We start from the raw sequence: 6,000 nt of genomic DNA on the forward strand, positions 1-6,000 counted from the left end.
GCTGGTGGTGCAGGCTCTTCCGAGGCGACACCCGGGGCAGGCACTTGATTCTCCGCAGGCACTGGTGGGAATGCCCGGCCACCTGAAAAGTGCTCCATTTATAGGCGGCCGCGGCTTAGGGAGAATTGCCAAAGGTCCAAAGGGCATGGCCTGGGCCTGTTTGCTTTTCCACACAAGCTTATATCTGGGTGGCTAAGGCTGAGTCTGATGGGGGTCTCGCTGCTGTTTCAGCCACCACCACTGGGCACTTTCCTCAGAGTTCATCTTTTTTCCTGGGGGGGTCTCAGGTAGTGGATGGTGGGCTTACTGTCCTATAAGCCTGCCCTGACTGTCGTCAGGAGACAGCCAGCCATAGGGACAGTGGACCCTGCTCCTGCTCTGACTATGGAGCCCTTTACTAAACTGTTTTTAACATCCTGCTGGAGGCTCCTTCCGAAGTTTTTCCCATTTTGGTGGGCTTTGGGCTTGAATAAACAGCCCAGTCCTGACTAATTTAACCAGTACAGGTGGCTGTGGGGAGGGAAGAGAAAGAGGGGGTAACTGGGAAGTCTGGTGAGTCCAAGTCTCCCATAAATCTCGTGACGAGGGGGCCCCTAGAGGAGACCAGCCCCAGGGTCCGTTGTGGGCAGTGTCAGTTCATAGAAGGTGGGGTAGAACTGTGATGGCCTGGAAAGGTGAATGAGCCGGACTGTACCCTCATAGCCCCTCCAATTCAGTGTGTGTGTGTGTGGGGGGGGCGGGGTCGGCAAGATACCTCATAGAGAAGAAGTTGCAGGTGAAAAATTAAGGCAGGATGTGGAGAACGTTAATCCTTGTGGGTGTTTGGAGATGGAGGGGCATTTGGGAAGGAGTGGCTGTAAGTGGTGGCCTAGGGACAATGGAATGGAACTGTAAGGGACTGGAGTCCTGGAAATAGAGTTGTAAAAGTCAGTATCTAACACTACGGGATGGTGTGTGTGTGTGTGTGTGTGTGTGTGTGTGTGTGTGTGTGTGTGTGTGTATGTGTGTATGTGTGTGTACAGATTCATGGGCACACGTGTAGATGTGCATGCACCTGTGTGCCCATGCACTCAGAGGCCATGGCCAATTTTAGTGTTTTTTTAAAATCACTCTTTGCCTTAGCTTTTGAGGCAGGATCTCTCACTGAACTGGGAAGTCACTGACTAGTTGGACCAGCTGGCCAGTGAGCTCCAAGGATCCCACCTCTTACTTCTCAGCTCTGGGGTTATAGGAGTATGCTGTCACTTCTAATGCTCCTAGGGGGTGCTGTGCTCAGGTCCTCTGGCTTGCAGGGCAAACACTTTATGTTCCAACCCCACAGTGTGTCTGTTGTGCTTGATTCGGGATATAGCCAGATGTAACAAGTGCCTTGTGAAATTGTTCAGATGTTCCCATGAGTCTGACAGATGGTTCTAGACTCCAGAATCTAGAACATTCATTATGGACCCATAACTAAGCATACACAGCCCCTTGTTTCCTCAAAAGAGACTCCATCAAATTTCCTCACTCTCTGCCTTTGACCCTCTACCCCTCACTTCACTTAGATGTTGTCTGTAACCACAAACTCCCCATGGGTAGCTGCACTCCCCTTAGTGATATGCTGCTTTGGGCTGTGTATGTCCGTATGGTGAAAGGTGGTTATTTCAAGAGGTCTCACCCCAGGGCTAGCCAAGACCCACAGCACAAAAGGACTAGTAAAGTTACTGCTCTGAAACCTCATTTCTCTGAGCATGGGACTAGCACTGTTAGTGTTTGAGGAGAGGGTTCTGCTTCTCCCATACAGGCTTGCTCCAAGGAGAATGGGCAAGAGTACTTAGAAACAAAGGAATAAGAAGGAGATGGATCAGATGAAGCTCGTGCCCTATTGTCAATGTCAATGGGAGGTATAATTTCTACAAATTGGGAGTCAGAGATGGATCTAGTAACCTGCACGCCGAGTATATACTGAGATACGTGGAAGCCCAGAACCATCTCTACAGGAGAAAGCCCGAGCCTCTGAAGTACTGAGTTCAGCTTTCTTCTCTTCTCTTGATGGCCTTTGGAAACTGTCCCCTGGACTGGGGCTTAGCCTCTGTTCTTATCTGTGGACAGGGTCCAGTGCACAGGCACCACACAGCAAATGTCACAGTGCTGAGCTGACAGAGAATACTCAGAAATGCTGAAAAGGGCCACAAGTTGATTTTCCTTAACTTACAAAATCTGCCTAGATGGTTGACTAAAAGCCATCCAGAAGTATTTGTGACTACCACTGGGACCTTCATCCATCTCCCTTAAGCAGAAATCTTCTCAGCTCATGGCAAAGAACAACTTAGAAGTTTCAAAGGCCGTTTGCAGAGAGACTTCAACTAGAATAAAGAGTCAGTGGATCCTGGAGTATAAGCAACTCGTTGAGGAGAGACATTCCTGGTGCCTAGAGAGACCAGTTGCTGTAAAGAAAACCCGTGGCGTGTTTGGCTCAGGAGGAAGTGGGGTTGGATTCTAACTGGTTTCATGAGAGGTTTGTAAGTGACATCAACCTCCTAAATCTCTGTGAGGTCACTGGATTAAATTTACTTTCTGGGAATTTTACTGAAAATTCAGGAAAGTGTTGTGAAATGCAAGCCATTGAGTAGGATGTCTGGTGCGGAGAAGACATTTGATAAAGGACAATGGTTACCACTCCTGATGTGTATGTTACAGTGGACGTGTGTTTGTTGGGTACCTGTCTGAGCACAGTAACCACAGCACAGGAACAGAAGTTAACAGAACACAGGTGGCAGATCAAGGCCAAGGGAAAGCAGTGTGTGGGTAGGGCATTGGTGAGGGATGGTGACCCTGGCTAATCATCCATTTTGCATCTCAAATTGCTGGGTGCTTAACATTGCTGCTCATCCCAAAGAAAATGGAGGCCCTACTAAAGCAAGCTGGTTAAGGAACTCCCATTGCCGTGACACACAGACTGATCTCAGCGAGTCACTATGAGTATGACTTTGCTCACGAATGCAAAGTCCTGTTGGTTGGATAATCAATCGAGTAATCACAGGGCTCTGGGGTTGTTATTAGAAAGTCACGTGACCAGTGGAATTTCAAGGAACCAGACCACATTGAATAGCCCAATTTTAAACCCTGGAAGCAGACTTTCCATTCTGCCTTTTTGTGGGTGACTAGAGGATCCTGACCAAGTTCAGGGAACCATGGAAGCTCTTAAGGTCTCTGTCAGCCTACTAGGCCGAGCTCAGTGGGGTTTTGAGTGCTGGAGGAGCAGCTCAGACATAATTTGCTGAATCTAATAAATGAATCTATGCCATTTAGTTATACTCCATTAGTTCCAGGGAATTTATGTACAGTGACCATGATGCTAAGTAAATGTTTTCAGTGATATAAAATGAAGAAATACATTTTGATATCAATTATTCCCAGCCAGCCTGTTACAAAAACAACAGCAAAACTCATGTGGTAAATGGGGACTGGTATTGACAATGATTAATTAGGCTATCTCTTTTCTACCCGTGACAACATTATAATTGCAAATGATGCCTAGCAGCTAGGAAGTAAATTTCAAGAATTATAGAGATTGTAGATGGACCCATGCCCAGCAATTCAAAATGCGCTAATAACAAAGCATGCATAACACACACACAGAGCACATACAAACACATGTATACATATACACATAGAAACACACACACACACACACACACACACATTCTAAGATAAAAGTGATGCATTTGGTGAATGACTCTGGTGGAAGGCTCTGAGTTGGATCAGTGTCAGCCGAATGGAGACAGTATGGGTGAATGATTATTAATCTCCCACGAGGAAGCAAAAACAAACATTTTTTATTCTGTCATTCTGCTACCCAAGAGATAAGGTCAGAATGCAGAGTGGCAGGTTTTACCAGGGAGAAGGGTCAGAGGACAGAGGGATTCAGTGTGTAGAGGGCTCCCCTGGGGAGGGGTTATCTCTCCCTTGACTTCAGGTCATCTCTCCACCCCTCTATTGGTTCCTGAAAGGAGTCTTCCCGTGAGACCATCCCAGGTAGGTCTCGTGGCTTCCAGCCCTAATTTCCTCAGTCAGTTTCAGTAAGGGACATGAATCAGAAGGGATCTTCACACATGTGATAAGAAGGGACCAGTGCTGACAACAATGAATTCTATTTTAGCTTGTAACATTCTTCAATTTTTCACTTATTCACGCATTATCCTACTATGCAGAGCAGTAAGCTTGGCAGGCAGGGACCACGGTGCACACATTATATGTCCTTCTCTTTGCCTCCTAAGCACAAGCACTTCATGCCAGGTGAGGCGGGGCACAGCTAAGGGATAGGCACTGGAGTTGCATGTCCCACAGTCCTTGGGAGAGGGGGTGTTTTTCCTGCATGCCTTCAGGATTACTCTTCAGCAGGGCTAAGTGTGGTTGACGCTTGGATTTCGGATGTGTGGTGAACTCAAAGCTACGAGAGAAGAAGGAGCTGCAAGCGTGGATCACGTGACAGCTTTTGAGACTGGTGCCCGTCTCTTCCTTGATGGAAGTACACATTCAGACGATCTCCAAGGCTTGTTCTATCTCTGACTGTTGTGATTCTGTGGAAGCATTGGGAATTAAGAAATAAAGATACAGGTCACATTGTTTCTAAGCTTTGTGATGGTTCAAAGCTCAGGCTGAGGATTCAGGATTCCCGAGCAGGATGGATTTCTGAGAGGCTCTCTAATTCTACCAAGATTGGACTTATGCTGCCTACAAAGTAGAGGTTAACAGATTTCTGAGTGAGGAGAAGACAGGCTCCTCTAAGGACAAGGCAACGAAGTGCATCAATCATAACCGCTGCAATTTCTTATTCAAGTCTGGGTTTAGATTTCATCCCTGCCTTGACCTCATTCTTTTATGAATTTGTTTTTATGAATCTTTTTAAAATGTGTGTGTGTGTGTGTGTGTGTGTGTGTGTGTGTGTGTGTGTGTGACAACAATTGTGTGGAGGACAAAGAACAATCTTGAGAGATGGTCCTCGACTTCTACCTGGTTTGAGGCAGGGCCCTCATTGTTGGATACTGTATTGTGTACTCCTGGCTAGCAGGCCTGTGACGGTTTGAGGGATTCTTTGGTGTCTATCTCCCACACTGCCATAAGAGCGCTGGAATTACACATATGCCCCACCATGTGTTGCTTCTTCCACAGATTCTGGAAATCCGTGCAGCAAGTATTTACCCACCGAATCATCTATCTGATGCCATCTTTATTTATTCTTTAAAAAACGCATTACTTTACAGTCTCATAAGACTAAAGCCTGAAAAGCACTGTACTCAGAAGGGTGAGATGTGTGCCGGGGGAGGGGGGGATAGCTGGAGACACAGGTAAGACTGATCCATATGACCTCTGAGTTCCAGTTAGGATTCAGGGATCCCCCTGAACACTGTCCTCAGAGAGCTTACAGGTGAGAAGAAGGTCAAAACCCTGGGTGTAGGCCAAGTGTACAGTGTGGCATCTATACAGTTGAACTGCAGAGGACCAGTGTGCTCCACAGGTCAAGAAGGGATGAAGTTGAGCAGAGTCTTGGATGCTGGGCAGGATCTGGGTTATTGGATGAGTGATACTGTTGAAGACAGTGGCAAGTTAGGGTTATGTGTGAAGGCTCTGACAGTCTGGGATGCAGTCAGCCAACTGGAGTCCTTGGAGAAGTTGGGGAAGTGTGATCTGGGATCTGGAGGGAGCACAGTGTGCCAGGATTGGGTCAGGGCCAGGGCCATGGCTGCCAGCCTAATTAAAGTCATCAGTTTTATTGCAGGTTATTCTAACAGCACATAATATACTTGACATTGAGTGGGGGCACGTATGGCTTTAAAACTAGATCGCACAAAAGGCCACGGGCACTGGGTTGGAGGTTCCTTGTCAAGAGCTGTGAAGGAAGATGTAGGGACAGGAATTGAGAGTCCCGGAAGTAGAGATGATCTTAGATGTCACCCTGGGACTAATTGTATCATTTTAGAAGAGAAAAATTGAGATCTGGACAACTATGCTTTTTGT

This window comes from Peromyscus californicus, unplaced genomic scaffold, assembly GCF_007827085.1.
Source record: "Peromyscus californicus insignis strain IS unplaced genomic scaffold, ASM782708v3 Scaffold_1__1_contigs__length_55948999, whole genome shotgun sequence".
NCBI classification, from domain to species: Eukaryota; Metazoa; Chordata; class Mammalia; order Rodentia; family Cricetidae; genus Peromyscus; species Peromyscus californicus.